The sequence below is a fragment of the Solanum dulcamara genome, chromosome 3, assembly GCF_947179165.1.
Source record: "Solanum dulcamara chromosome 3, daSolDulc1.2, whole genome shotgun sequence".
NCBI classification, from domain to species: Eukaryota; Viridiplantae; Streptophyta; class Magnoliopsida; order Solanales; family Solanaceae; genus Solanum; species Solanum dulcamara.
The window spans coordinates 10,910,801-10,927,661 of NC_077239.1; the positions used below are offsets into that span (position 1 = coordinate 10,910,801).

General features: G+C 35.0%; 2 pseudogenes; one reads left to right on the forward strand and one right to left on the reverse strand.

Annotated features, from left to right (window-relative positions):
• Positions 1-786: 786 nt before the first annotated feature.
• On the reverse strand, positions 787-3,848 carry LOC129883439 (uncharacterized; annotated as a pseudogene).
• Positions 3,847-6,827, forward strand: LOC129883440 (uncharacterized; annotated as a pseudogene).
• Positions 6,828-16,861: the final 10,034 nt, after the last annotated feature.

The window sequence follows — 16,861 nt, forward strand, 5'->3', positions numbered from 1 at the left end:
TAAGAACACACCAAGATAAAGATAAAAAAAATATTAGAGAGCAAAATAAGGTATACCATAGACTATAAGAAAATAGTCGAAGAAAAATAAAGTGTGAACGATATTTTTTGTAAGGTGAAAAAAAAGAGTGTTATTCCTTTTTACTGTATAGTAGTAGTCACTTTGAGTATTGTACTCGTGACTACATAATGTAAAATTTCTTGCTATAGTGATATCAATTGCTCTTCTTGACTCATAGTTTTTCCATTATTTAAAAGGGATTCCACGTAAAATTCTTGGTGTCATTATCTTCCTATTTTATTTCCACTAATTTGTCTATATATATTTTTGTGTTAGCCCACATTTTTTCAACATTATGGGCTAGCTCTATGCATGATGCAACAATATAAAAACCAGAAATATGAAAAGCTAAGAAGCTAATTTAAAAAATAAGAAGAAAGAGAAAAGAGAAGAACCATTTGGTGAAAGTCATTTGAAAAAATTGGACAAAGGATAAATGCTTTAAATGCTAAAAATCATTTAAAATCCATGTACACTATTATAAACAACATAATATGGTTGATTAAATTTATTGTCTAAAACTTACGTAAGAAATAAACTTGCAATGTACAGACTATGATTCAAGTTCTTTTTGAAAGAAAAACAAACAAGGCCAAAAGTTCACTTGGGTAGTGGATTGGTTGTCTCCTTCATCTATACTACTCTATCATTAGCAATCAAACAAGGGAGTTTGGGGGGGGGGAGGATCTTAAATAACTGAAGGCACAAAAACTACTTGATCATAGTCTAGAAACCCTCAGCAGCAACCAAGCTTGTTTCTCTCTTGGATTCAATGGTACTTGTTTCTGCTTTCTCCTTCTTCTTTTTGAATATGTCACTATGGATTGTTTGAGAACACTCATGGAATCTCAAAGAGACTTTTGTCCCTTTGTCACATTGTCGTTTCCAACCATATAGGACTACTCCGTCTCTTTACTTTCACCTCATGTCCTTTCGAAGTTTGGTGTATATACAACTTTTGCCTGAGCCTCTATTTCAGCATCTTCCATGATGAAAAAGTTCTAAATGATGGGCTGCAGGATCCAACTCCCAGAAACCAGTGGGAGCATTTGGTGGTTCTTTTCCAGTGAGAAAATATGAAGGGATTTGAAGAGAGAAGAGAAACATGTCTTCCCTTGGAATATGAAAATATCTAGGGTCCAAATGCTGACTGAATACCGATGTGAAGCCAAGTACTTTGACTAATGGATCAACTGTGACACCTTCTTTCTAAGTATAGTCGCCAAGTACTTCCACCATATCAAAGTTTTATATCATATTATTCGGAGTTAGCACATTCCATTTAGGAGACCAATGCCCGTACAGAGCCCAAACATCCCCCTTTCTAGGGAATATTTGGATAACACCGCCAGCCCCTTTCACTCAGTTGACCTTGTGGGAAAAAGAATTGAGCATCTTATTAATTTCTTTCTTGCCTATCCTGAATCTCCACTGGTTTTGAGGACGCTAGAACCAACCCAATTAATTGGGGCCGAGTTTGTAGTTGTTTTTGGAGTTCAACCAACTGAATTGTAGTTTAAATGGATTTTTAGATATCATATGGTGAATAAAAGAATAATAGCGTGGCATGCCATCATCAGCATAATAGGCAGCCAAGAGTTGATTCTCATCAAAAGAGTTTTCCGTTCTATCCTTGTCAAGAATATGGAAGACAGGATCAGGAATAGTCATCGATTTACCTTCTGGTTCTAAATCAAAAGGAGCACTAAAGGCAGGTCACGTTTTCTGCTCGCGTAATATTTTGGAACCCACCACAGCATTATGAGCAGTTTTATCCCATTCTCAGATCATTTTTGATAACTTCAGAGCAATTTTCTTCTTATTTTCCACTTCTATTTCCTTCTTAGATGAAGTTTGAGAAGTAGCAGTTGTGCTCCATTCTTTAAGCTTCTTGGTGATCTCAATCCTACCCTTATTCGCGACAATGGTAGCCCTCTCTGCAATCAATTCATTAAGCTATCCATTCCTTTTTATTAGACTATCAACTTTTGAACAGAAAGACATATATAGATATATAGACCAAACTCTTATTCTTTGAAGGCATCTGATCAATATCAAACCATCACCTTTACTTTGGTTCATTCTTGACTCCAACCCCTTTCTATAACCTTATACATAGTTATTAACATGCACTGACTCCTTTTTATGTATTTTGCAGATATAAGTTTGATATTTAATCCCATTCCTTCTCTCTCCGGACAGAAAACAAGAAAAACAAATCTACTCAAAAGAAATAGTGAACCAACAGATATCAAGTAGTCCTAGAGTATCACTCACACTTGAGATCACTTTTATGCCATGAATTGTGTGAGAAATGTGGTCATTTACTAATTTGACCGAGTCCATAGAAAGCTTTGCAGCAGGCGAGCTGTTCACAAATACTTGAAACACAATAGTCACCAACGATCCATCACTGTTAAAGCCATTATCTTTTTTCCCAAAAAATCAATGCTATTATTAGCATCAGAAAAATCTCAAATATAATCAGGAACTATTGGAATTCCAGATGGCAAGAGTTCCATACGAGAAGAGACCTCCCCATTCATCACCACATTCTTTGCTAGAGAATTGATTGTTGCTTGTACTAAATGGATCCTATTGATCTATGAAATGTCTTGCAAGATCATCATGTATTTTTTATTAGAACTGCTGTCATGCCCCTCCAAGTCCAAACCAAAAGAAAAGCTTATTTAGAAATCAATAATTAGCTACAACAGCTAATCTATCATGTTTTTAGAAAGCACAATAGTAATCAATCATATTAGCAAAGAAAAGAGAGATACTACTATCAAGATTTTTACCCTTGAAAATGTGGACCATCAGTCTTCATGAACGAATTGCTTTTCTTCTGAAAAGCCTGCTGGTTCAATGCACTCATAGCTGCTTTTACATGAGCTCTCTTCAAATTTCCCCCAACTGTAATAGCATACACACTATTTGTATCTCTCTTCTTAAAAACTTGATCCTGCTGAATATTTGCTCTAACTGTTGATCCAAAGCCAGAATAACAAGATTTTATTGAATTTGAAGTTATAGGGATCTTCACACCTGAAATAGAAGATCCATTAGAAGCAGGATAGTTTGTACCCTACTGCTACTGGCGGGAAGACCACAGAATAGATGAACCTTGAATTTTCATAGGAACACCTACCTCCCTTGCCATAAAAGGCCGGTGACCTTTGGGGCATATAATAATTTTGATTTGGTGAAGATTTAAGTATTCATAATGTATTTGGCAGTAATGCAAGACGTCCAAAATATATCAACTTGTGATGGCTAGGGAGCCACCGGGGTGGGCTGGAAATTAGCATTAGTTGGTTTTCTTGCATATGCTGGGTTCATGGAGAAATTATGAAATCCGTGCTGGTTGCTTTGCAAGGATTCATTCCTCTTATTATCGTCCATCATTATTTTGGTTCTACCGACTATCATAAAACAAACTCTATGCTTCAGATATAATCCTAAATGCCCCATATGCCCCAACAAATTTGTTTTTATCAGGGTGATGAGCTAGAGCAAGCCTTGTGAAGTGTTTCTTTATTGTTTCACCATCAGCTGAGGTCTCTACAAAAAGGACACCATAAATATCCACTTCACTATATGTCCTCTTCTCATGAACAATATAAATAACATGTTTCTTTTAGATAAAGTGTTAATCATTTCAGTCTTAGTTTATTAGTATTATTGAGCTATTCAATTTATCAATATTATTAAGTATATTAGTATAATTTAATTGTGAGTAGTACTTAGCACCGAGAGGACAGATCTTGGAGTACATTCCTTTCCATGGGCAATCTACTCAAGAGACACAGGAATAGAGGCTCACCAGTGAGTTAGGTCAAGACCATTAGTATCAATCCATGTTGTTTATGCTACTCATGAAAAAAGGACTAATGGTGAATGGATAATTACAGTATCCTTTCTTTAGAGCCCTTAGCTAATGATGAAACAATAAGGAAACACCACAGAAGGCTTGCTCTAGCTCATTACCTTGAAAAGAACAAATCTGTTGGGGCAGATGAGGTGTTTAAGATTATATCTGAAGCATGGAGTTTGTTGTATGATGGTCTATAAAACAAAAAGAATGATGCATGAAAACCGGAATGCATCCCTGCAAGGCAACCAATACAGATTTCATAATTTCTCCATGAACCCAACTATTGCAAAAAACTCAACTAATGCTAATTTCTAGTCCGCCCTGGTAGCTCCCCAGCCATCAAAAGTTGAGACATTCTGGACATCTTGAGATACACGCCAAATATGTTATTAATACTTAAAGCTTCACCAAATCAAAAGTATTATGTGCCCTAAATATCATCGGCCTTTTAGGGCAAGGGAGGTAGGTGTTTCCATGAAAATTCAAGTTTTGTCTTTTCCGCGGTCTTCCCGCCAGCAGCAGTATGGTACAAACTATCCTACTGCTAATAGATCTTCTGTTTCTGGTGTGAAGATCCCTACGACTTCAAATTCAGTACAATCTAATTATTTTGTCTTTGGCTCAACAGTTAGAGCAAATATTCAGCAGGATCAAGTCTTTAAGAAGAGAGATACAAATAGTGTGTAAGCTATTACAACTGGGGAAATTTGAAGAGAGCTCATGCAGAAGAAGCTATGAGTGCATTGAACCAGGGGGCTTTTCAGAAGAAAAACAATTCATTCATGAATATTGATGGTCCACATTTTCAACGGTCAAAATCTTGATAGTAGTATCTCTCCTTTCTTTGCTACTGTGAGTGATTAATTGTTATGCTTTCTAAAAACATGACAACATTAGCTGTTGTAGCTAATCATTGATTTCTAAATAATCTATTTCGTTTGGTTTAAACTTGTAGGGGGATGACATCAGTTCTAATAGAAGATACATGATGATCTCTCAAGACATTTTCATGGATGCAACAGGATTTGTTTTAGTATATGCAACAATCGAGTCTCTAGCAAAGAATGTGGTGATGAATAGAGAGGTCTCTGCTAGTGTGGCACTCTTGCCATATGGAATTGCAATAGTACCTGATTATTTTTGAGATTTTTCTGGTGCTAATAACTATATTTATTTTTTTAGAAAGAAATATAATGGCTTTAACTATAGTGGATCGCTGTTGACTATCAGTTTTCAAGTATTTGTGAACAAATTGCCTATTAATGAGCTTTCTATGGAATTAGTCAAAATAGTAAATGACCGCATTCGTCGTATAATTCATTGTAAAAAAAGTGCTCTCAAGTGTAAGGGATACTCTAGTACTAATTGATATCTGTTGGTTCACTACTTCTTTTGAGTCCACTTTTTTTCTTTGGTTTTGGGTCGTGAAAGAGGAGGAAGGGGATTAAATATCAAACTTATGTCCTCAAAACACATAGAAAAATCAATGTATGTTAAGAACTATGTATAAGGTTATAGAAAGGGGTTGGAGTCAAGAATGCACCAATGTGAAGGTGATGGTTTGATATTGATCAGACGCCTCTAAAGATTATGAGTTTGCTCTCTATATTTATAATATCTTTCTGTTCAAAAACTGATAGGCTAATAAATAGGAGCGCATAGATTAGTGAATTGGCTGTAGAAAGGGAAACCATGTGGCGAATAAGGAAAGGATTCAGATCACCAAGAAGCTTAAAGAATGGAGCACAACTGCTACTTCTCAAAGTTCATCTTTGAAGGAAAATAATTGGAAAAGAAGAAGCAAATTGCTCCTAAAGTTATCAAAAATGATTTGAGAAGTGATAAAACTGCTCTTGCTGTTGTGGTGGGTTCCAAAATATTATGCGAGTAGAAAACGTGGCCTGTCTTTAGTGCTCCTTTTGATTTTGAACCAGAAGCTAAGTCGATGACTATTCTTGATCTCGACTTCCATAATTTTGACAAGAATAGAACAGGAAAATCTTTTGATGAGAATCAAGTCTGGGCTGCTTATGATGCTATTGATTGCATGTCACGCTATTATGTTCTGATTCACAATATGATATTTAAAATTCCATTTAAACTACAATTCAGCTGGTTGAACTCCATAAATAACTCTAAACTCGGCCCAATTAATTGGGTTGGTTCTGGCTTCCTCAACAATAGTGGAGATTTCAAGATAGCCAAGCAAGAAATTAATAAGATACTCAATTCTTTTTCCCACTAGGTCAAGTGGTGAAAGGGGCTGGAGGTGTTATCCAAATATTTCCAGAAAGGGGGATATTTGGGCTTTGTACAGACATTGGTCTCCTAAATAGAATGCGTTAACTCCGAATAATGTGATATACACCTTTGATATGGTTGAAGTGCTTGGCGACTACACTGAGAAGGAAGGTGTCATAGTGGATCCATTAGTCAAAGTAGTTGGCTTCACGTTGATATTCCATCAGCATTTAGACCCTAGGTATTTCATATTCCAAGGGAAGAGATATTTCACTTCTCTCTTCAGATCCCTTCATATTTTCTCACTGGTCAAGAAACACCAAATGCTCCCACTGGTTGCTCGGAGTTTGATCCTGCAGCCTTACTTTTAGAACTTTTTAGAATCATGGCAGATGCTGAAATTAAGGCATAGGAAAAGGTTGTAGATACTTCAAACTTAAAATGGACATGTGGTGAAAGCAAAGAGATGGAGAAGTCATATATGGTTGGAAATAACAATGTGAAAAAGGGCGAAGAGACTCATCGAGATTCCATGAATGTTGTCAAACAACCCATAGTGACATATTCAAGAAAGAAGAAGGATAAGGCAGAAGCAACTACCATTGAAGCCAAGAGAGAAATAAGCTCGGTTGCTGCCAAGGGCTTCTAGACTATGATCAAGTAATTTTGGTGCCTTCAGTAGTTTCGTCTCCCCCCTAAACTCCTTTGTGTGATCGCTAATGATAGAGTAGTGTAGATGAAGAAGACACTCAATCCAACATCCAAGTGAAGTTTTGGCCATGTTTGTTTTCCCTTCTATAGACCAAGAAAGAGCTGTGCTGTTAACTAGAACTAGAATCAGCTATACCGTTAAGTAGAACTTGAATCATACTCTGTATATTGAAAGTTTTCTTTCTTAATTAACTGTTGGACGGAAAATTTAATCGACCATCTTATGTTGCTTATTATTGTATATACATAGATTTCAAATGACTTTCAATATTTAAAACATTTATTGTTTCTCCTGGTTTTCCAAATGACTTTCACCAAATGTTTCATTTCTTTTCTCTTTCTTCCTATTTTTTAACTTTAGCTTCTTACTTTTCTTATTTCTAGTTCTTATATTGCTGCATTTGCATAGAGCTAGCACATAGGTTAACGACCTCAATATGATTCTCTTTTTTCTTTCCTGTAAATCCATAAGTAGTGTAATTCAGTAAATTTTGTTATTTACTAATAGTTTATGCATTTGAAGTACTTGCATATGCACATATATTTGTAGAAATAGAGCTCACTGACCATTTTTGGCTTTGTTTTTTACATGTGAATTTTATCATGGGTTTAGGACGAATGACGTTCAAAGTTGGGATCACTGCATATCGCGGAAGAAAATCCTTGTATAAGACATTTGAATATTTAATTCCTTTATTTAAAGACTTGAATATTAAACTAAAGTGTCACTGCAACTCCATTAATTGAAGTAATAACATGGGAGTTATTTGCTATCGGCTTGGTTGTTTAATCGACCCAATTATTCTCCTTTCTTGAATCCCTAGCCATGAAGTACATTTAACACAAATTGAAGGTTTTTTATAAACTTTTATCATTTTTTTCTTAATCTGCTTATAAAAGATATGTTTTGATTTTTGTTGTCCATGTTCTATTTTTTGGGTGCCACAGTAAATTATATGGTCCTATGATTCTTTTCTTTAGAAGTCGAGATTTTGAACATTCTTGTTGGTCAACTAACTAGCAAAATTCAGAGTAAACAATATTAGGTATTGAAACATCTTCCAAGTGGAATCTGTATAGAATAGCCGAAGAAAAGTATAACATGGGGAGACCTTCTCTTAGACCAAGATTGTCAACTAAGACCGAAAGATTCAACTAAAAAAGAGGAAGCTATAAAGGGGAAAGAGAATTTCGGTAGAGCACTTCGTTATGAAAGAAGAATTTTAAATTGCTTTCAATTTGAGTTGAATGATTTTTGGGTTTATACAAATATACAAGACCGTCCCATATTTATACTTATCTATGGATGGCCCTATAGATACTGCAAGATCTATGCTATTCAATGATTTTCTACAAATATCTAATTCTCTAGAACATCTACAAGAAAATTCTAGTAACTTTATCTTCTACTTTAGAATATCCAGATACTTTTACCAGATGCTTATCTTAGATACTACACTAGACTATTCTGAAACTTGACTAGACCAATCTATGATATTCCAGAAAATATCCTTTAACCCTTTCATACTCCCCATTAAAGTAATTTTTTGGAAACTACCCCATGCTTACTGCGGAAGAACTCAACTGAAGCGTTGAACCATGCCTTGGTGAAATTCTCAGGATCTTTTTCTAAATCTTCTTGCTTCTTCAAATGATGAAGGTTTTCTGCCATTAATTGGGCTTGCGAAGAATGATAAATATGTTTTGGTAAAGTTTTCATCTTTGTAGAGTGCTGGCTTGATAATTATTCTGGGTGGCCTTTTCAAACCATGTGAATTATCTCCTTCCTGAGTTCCCAGAATCCCCCTTTCTCATTGCTCTCCAACAGTTGTACTATCTGGAGAAATATCGGTGATGGGTAAGTTTGGAATTCCAGCAATTCCAATATTCATGATTTCAGAACCTGCTCCTTCTGATGCAAACTTATAACACAGGGGGATTTCATTTATATTAACCTCTTCATCCGAGTCAGTGATGATATAATGATTAATTTTTTTATAACCGCAACACAACCATAAGATCCACCACCAGATTTCATTTTAGCTCTTCAATAAATAGTTTGTCAACTTCAGAGCTTCCAACAATAATATTGTTTCTCTCTCCATCTGAAATTAAGTTTTCAACTTCACCTTCTTCATCAATTTGGTCTTCATCTTCTCCATTTGCTTCTAATGTTTTCTCTAAGTCAGTAATTGTCCTCAATATGGTAGATGATTGACCAGTGGCCTCAACTTCTACTACATCTTCCTCAATGCTATCTCTAATATGGTCATCATTGGCAATTATAGTTTCGGAAACTGTCGGCTCGGGTTCTGCTTCAACATCCTTCACATCCATACTTTTATTGCTAGTTTCAGATTCTGCTTCTTTGATTTCCTCAATAGAAGCAACTACATTACCAGTTTGAGCATCTTTAGAATTTTCTTTCTTCTTGCTAATGACATTATTGTTTTCCTTATCCACGTGATGAAATATATTATATATTAAATCCAGGATCCAATCTCTTTCAATATTGATGGAGTCATAACATTTATTACTGGAGTATCAATTACTAAGCACCTTCCCTAGACTTCTTCTTCTTCTTCTTCTTCAGTAGCATTCTTAGTTTGAGCCATAGTTCTCTCCTTATCTTGACAATATCTTTTTAAATGTCCTATTTTCCCACACCGATTAGAATTGAGAGTCTTAGATTTCTGCAAGCTTGAACTACCTGAGGATCAAGTGTGTTGATAACTCTTGTTTTTTCTTCAAAGTTCCTCTTGTAAGCTACAAGAACATTTTTCCCTTCCTTGACAAATACACTAGTCAACTATTTGGCTAGTAACTCCTACGATTAGAACAAATTCTCAAATTCCTCCAAGAATGGTTCTTGATCCTATCATTGAATCGATGTCACAAAAAGACTATATTTAGGCTTCATATGAATAATATTTCTTCTTATTCGTGCTTCAGAGATAGCCTCATCCAGATTCAATAAATATATCTCAGAACATAAGTTCTTAATCTTAAAAAAAATACTCGGCAATAGAAATATTACTTTGAATGGTGGTAGCTAATTCATTTTCCAATATCTATAGTCGCACTTCATTCTTCATGTTGAGAAACTAATCGAGGGTCCTCCATATTTCATAAGCTGATTTACACTTTATAATATGATCAAATAAACTAGAATATATTGACCTCTTCAAGATGAACTCCACTTTCACATTAGTTTGCTTCCACTTCTTGTATGTTCTGCTATTTTCTAGTCCGTCATTAGAAGGGCTTCTGTTACTCCCATTAACAACATTCCACACATCCTCTCCCACAAGGTATGATTCCATGTCTTTCATACCTTATAATTTGATTGGTTTAATAATTCCATCCCCAATCCATTAACACTACTGCTTAAATCTATCAAGACAAACTAATTGAATCTACCACTAACCCAAACTTGAAATAAAATCTAGAAGTCAATGTATGATTATGACTATGATACCGTGTTGAGAATAACATTAAAAACGTATAACTTGGAGAGACCTTCTGCTAGTCCAAGATCATTAACTATGATCAAAAGATTCAATTAAATAAGAGGAAGCTAGAAATGAGAATGACAATTTTGGTAGAAAAATCTAGATGTTCTTACAATATGCTTATCCTAGATACTGCACTAGACTATTCTAGAAACTTTACTAGAACAATCTATGATATTTAAAAAAAATAACTTTAACTTTTTCATAGAACCCCTTTCATTTCATTGTAAATTGAAAAAAGAGATGAATAGTAAAGAGAAGGGTCAAAGGAAAAGCTCGTAAATAATGTCATTTTTGAAGGCATCTTATTCCCCTATATATGAGATGCAATATGATTTTGAGTGATTGACTTGGACCTGATTTTTTCTTGTTCTTGGACTGAATTTCTTAACTAGGTGTGGTTCGAGTTGTCACAACATTGCAGCTTTGCAGGTGCAATAAATAAGCATGTAGAGGATAAAGCATATCATGTCTTTTTATAACCCTGATGGAGAGCTTTAATCATATAAATTTAACTTAATTTGGTTTCCCTACCTTGATCATCATTCGAGGATGAACCATCCTAAGAGGGAAATATTATAACATCTCACAAATTCTATGCTATAACCAGAACCATTCTTCATAAGCATATATGTTCATAAAAAACCCTCTAGCACAAAGTTGAGTTTAAAGCTTCGTTACCAATTGAGTTTGGATGGAAGATATTACTTAAGACAACTTCAAATGAGCATATCTCTTAGAATATAAAGATTTATCTGTCTCATTATCTATCAAATAAAAGAGCTTTGAGTCTTGTTTCCAAGAATGCCAACCTCTTGTCAATCTAAAGTCCGAGTCAAAAGTTATAATCATTTTAGTTTTGACAGACATTCTATTTTGAGCAGGCATTTTACCGGCGTTAAACAATTCAGAACATGTGAAACACCATTATAACATTGATTAGGGAAAAATTAAGAGGTATTATGTTTTTTACATGCGTCTAGCCTGCGTTGGATAATTTTGTATAGGTATTTCACCCGTGGAAACACCAGTGGGCCGACGAAATCATTTAAGTTGGTTTTAATATGAGTTTTCTCACTTTTGGCTATTCTTTCAAGCCCTAGAGGTGGTTTTCCCATTCTCTCATCCTCCTTCATCAAGATAAGACTTTCTCCATGGATTTCAAGCTTTCCAAATCAAATTTCTTCGTCTATTCATGAATTGTTGATAGGAATCTTACCCCTTGACCATAAGGTTTTCAAGAAATAAATCCAAGAAGTGGTTTCTTGATCGTTCTTCATCATGTTAGGGTTCTTGTTCAAGATTTGTGAAGTGTTTAAGGTATGTAAGACTATCATAGTGATGAACATAGTCCTTCCTCGTGCCCTACATAATGATTTCAGTTAGCAAGATCAAAACTAGGTTTTTTATCCAAAGTTCAATGTGTTCGAATTCTCTCTATATTCCTATTATTGATTTCTGATTTCATTATAGAGATTTCATGTACCATTTCAAAAGCCCCAAGCCCAAATCAGATTTTGAAAAGCTCAGAAAAATTTAAGTCTGCAGAATTTTTTGGATCTACGAACAACATCTACAGAGCATAGATAGAATCACGGGACATAGATGAGTTCTTAGACCAACTTTAGAGAAAGCAATTTTAGTCTGAGTTCTGCGAGTCAAGTTTATGATTCACAAATGGGTCTCGTAGATCAAATCCGGAAACTTGATATCTAGTTTGAGACTTACGGCTCCAATTCATGAGTCATAAACTCTTTTATGGGTCGTAGAGTGATTCGTAGATGAAAGTCCTGAAACCCAAATTTTAGCCTGATTCCTATGAATCATATTTATGACTTGTAGATTAAACTATAGACCATAGATGTGTCTCTTAGATGAACTTCTAAGACAATAATTTATCCTGAGTTCTACAAGAGGAACCACAACTTGTATATCAATCCACGAACCATAGATGAACCTCGTAGAACCTGCTGACAATATTTTTCTTCAGGGTTTTCCTGATTTTTTCTCACTCTTTTAATCCCTATACTATGTCGTTTTAGCCTATCTTAAGTGGTGTTAAAGGGAATTAGTCGGCTAAAAATATAACACCCTAAAAGTGTTTATTAAGCTAAGACCAAGACATCCTTCATATGTGTATGGGGTTGTACTGAATGATTCTTAATTTTGTGCATGTGTGGAGGTTAATTTTTTCTGTGAGAATAGATTAGGTGAGGAATTAAGGTTATAAGGATCCTCCAACACAAAGTCGAGTTGAAAGATTCCTTACCGATTGAGTTTTCATAAAAGATTTTACTTGGGTCAACTTCAAATGATCATATTACCTAGAATGTAAAGAATTAGTTATCCCATGACCTATTAAATTAAAGTTATTTGAGTCCTCTTTCCAACACCACCAAGTTTGCCTCATTCCGAGTTTGGACTAAAATGTTATGCCCGTTTTAGAGAAGCCCTATCAAGCAGAGTGTTTGTACGAAACCCCTTTATGGGTCTTAAACACTTTCACGACCCATAGAATCTTCCATGAAGGTTTCGTACACCTTTTTTTCTGCAACTTCTTGGACACGTTCTAGGGTCAATTTTGTCCTTTCTAAAGCTTTTTAACCCAATTCTAAGTTGTTTTTGGATGTTTTGGAGGGATATATCATTCCACCAATTTGTTTTCCTCTCATAATCATCAATTCAAATGATCTAGTCACAAGAAACTCTCTCAAAACTAACCTAGGGTTCCTCTTCTTCATCAAGAACCCTAAGGCTTACAAGTTAAAAATTTCAAGATACAAAGAGAAACTATTCAAACAAATTTTCCCAAGTTCTTCGACTCTAAGAACTTCATAAAAGAGTTTGTTTTCTCGAGGTCAAGCATCGAGGTTCTAAGATCAAAGGTTTCCTCCAAAAAAGCTACTATTTTTCGAGTTTTGATTGTAATATCAAACATCCAGGTATATAAGGCTAATCATAGCATTGGATTGAGTTCTTCCATGCGCCCTACATATAAATTCTATCATTAAATAGTTAAGTTGAGTTTTAGCCCTAGTTTTTTTGAATTCCAAATGAGTAATTTCTTCGTTCATTGAGTTCTATATAATTAAGCATTGAGATTTATTCTTGTTTCTAAGACTTGAATTCTTGAGATTGATGTTCATGATTTCATTCACATAAACCCTAGTTGAGTTGATGATCATTATATTAACATGCATTTATTTTGAATTGATGAGAATGGTTTTCATGCATTAAACGAAGCATGATTTTAAACTGAGTCTATGCATAGTTTATTGAGTTTTGAAAGAGCATGAGCATTGAGTTTAAATGAGTTTGAGGAGTCTCTTAACTATTAATTTGGGTATGAGTTGAGAAGTCTCTAATCACTATTTTTAGAATGAGAATTGTTGAGTATAAATGATGTGAGTATTTTATTGAGATAAAAAAGTCTTTTGATGTCTATTTTTGAACATGAGTTATAGTCCATTTTGAATGTCATATTTCAAAAAGTTGATGCATGTTTCAAAAGCATAATTGAGATGAATGTTACCTATAATTAAGAGAAGATATAATGATGAGAAAAGATGATGTAATTGATGAAAAGGTCCAATAAGACTAGATGAGATGTATTTTGAGTAATCCACTCACTTGACATATATATATATATATATATATATATATGTATATATATATATACATATATATGAGCATAATAATATTTTTGGAGTATTATTGAACACCGATATGGGGTGAGCCCATAAACTACACAACCAACATAGGATAGAGGTCATGCCTCTTAAGTTCCAAACTGATGAACTTATATTGATTGTGGATCCATATATGTTGATGTCTATTACTCTGGAAAGGTATTGGATGGATGTGGCAACGATATTGCTTTGTTGTATCATCATAAGCTCATAAGTGATGGTTGTCAGTTAGAGAAACTCCCTAAGAGTAAGATATTATATTTTTATATAATAAGTTGCATCTGTTATTGCATATATTTAAAGCATTGTTTATTTTATTTCATGCTTTATTGAGTTGAGTAATTTTAGATTGAGTCCCTTATGTTGAGTAGAGTATCTTTGACTAAGTTTCCTTTTAGCTATATTACATACTCGTACATTTCATGTATAGATGCCATTTGGCCTGCATCCTTTGTTGATGCAGACACAGGTATGAAAGATCATCAAAGGCGCACCGTTGAGGATCTACTTCTCCAGTTTTGGTGAGACCTCTTTGCATTCGGAAGATCTCATTTTTAAGTCATTCCTTTATTATTTAGTATTTCTTTGAGGTAGCCATTGACTTGTCACGGCACCTTCTTATGAGTCCGTTAGAGGCTTCATAGACTGAGTAGAGGGATTCTTTCAGAGTTTTTTTTAAAACCATAATTTCATTATTGAGTTTATAATGTTGAGTTACATTATACTTTGAGTATTTTTAATCTATTATTTATTTATTGATGATGATGTTTTCTAACTGCCCACTGGAATTAATTGTCAATTTAATTGAGCCTTCCATTGAGTAATTGAATGAGTGATCAGACCAAATGGTTAGCTTGAGGGCCAGAAATGGTCTTCGAGTGCCGACCATGCCTAGGGTACCCTCTTGGGGCATAAAAAACTTCGTATCAGTGCCAGGTTCAAGTGTCCTAAGGTGTTTATGAAGTTGTGTTAGTAGGATCTAGTTTATGGTTATAAAGGCCCCATCTCAATAAATGAGAGACTACGGACATGTAAGAAAAGTTTTCCTTCTTTTAAATTCTAAATCGTGCAATAGAGTGGTTCTCTAAGGGACTAATTATGATTTGTGTGTTGCTCAAATCTGCTCGACTACTCCTCATACTCAAGGTGGTTGGAATAGTAAAGCTCAGACCTTTATTAATGAGTTTTTTTAGATAAAGAATTTAGAGGTTAAAGATACTGCAGCAGGCTTGAGAAGAGTTGATTAGTGTACACAAGTCTATTGATTTGAAAGAATGCACCCTCATTCATATGAATCGTGCGTTGAGCCAGAGCAAGATGTATTCTCATACTCTCTTCTATAAAACCTTGCTTCAAATGTTATCCTTAAGAGGAAAATTATGTCTCTAAATGATTAGTGTTACCATCTGATGGAATGTGATTTGAGGCATGGTAAGCTATGATTCGTAGAATGATCATAGAGCTAGAAAAATGGAGTGAGAGAAGTAGAAACCAAATAGTGAGAATGGTGGTTGATTGAGGAATATACCTAGAGTTAGGTATCTATAAGGTAAATGATGGGATTATAAGTTATGTCCCTTTTGTTTTGATCAAAGAGTAGTAAGAGCTTTCATGATAGAAGGTAGATGGAGAGTTGTTAGTTAGGACAATTTAGCCATAGGACTTTGACAAATGCCACTTCCTTAGTTTTTAATTTGTGAAACTAACGATCAAGAATCTGAATTGGAATCTCTTCATAACTTAAACTCTCTTTCACCCCAATGCTCTCATTCAGGACAGCAAGTGAAGGATTTCCCAAACACTTCTTAAGCATAGAGATGTGAAATACGGGATGAATAACAACTAATTCTGGGGGAAACTCCAATTCATAGGCTGCATTACCAACCCTCCTCATAATCTGATAAGGACCAATGTAGCGAGGACTAAGCTTCCCTTTCTTTCCAAATGTCATGACACCCTTCATGGGTGAAACTTTCAAGTACCTAATCATACACTTTGAACTCCAAATCTCTCCTCCTAACATGAGTGTAGGATTTCTGGCGACTCTGAGCAGTCCCCAACCTCGCTTGGATGGTTTTCACCTTCTCCATATCTTGGTGAACCAAGTATGGTTTAATCAACTGAGCTTCACCAACTTCGAACCAACCAATTGGTGATCTATATCTCCTCTCAAACAGAGCCTCACAAAGATCCATTTAAATACTCGAATGAAAGCTATTATTATATGCAAACTCAATAAGAGGTAAATGATTATCCCAATTACCTTTGAAGTCAATGACACGGGCTCTTAACATATCATCCAAATTCTATATCGTACGCTCTGACTGGCTGTCTGTTTGCGGCTGAAAAATAGTTCTAAGGTTCACTCTTGAACCCAAACCCTTCTTAAATGACTTCCAAAACTGATCAGTGAATTGAGCTCCTCTATCTGAGATGATAGACAAAGGAACTCCATGCAGTCTAACAATCTCTCTAAGATATAGTTTGGCATAATCCTCTGTGGTGTCCATAGTCTTAACCGACAAGAATTGAGCCAATTTGGTCATCCTATCCATAATCACCCAAATAGAATGATGTTATTTGTGGGTTCACGATAAACCAGTTATGAAGTCCATGTTGATCATCTCCCACTTCTATTCTGAGATCTCTATAGTTTGAGCCAATCCACAAGGCCTTTGGTGCTCAACTTTAACTTGTTGGCAGTTCGGGCATTTGGACATAAACTCTGCTATATCCCTCTTCATTCCTCTCCACCAGAATACTTCTCTCAA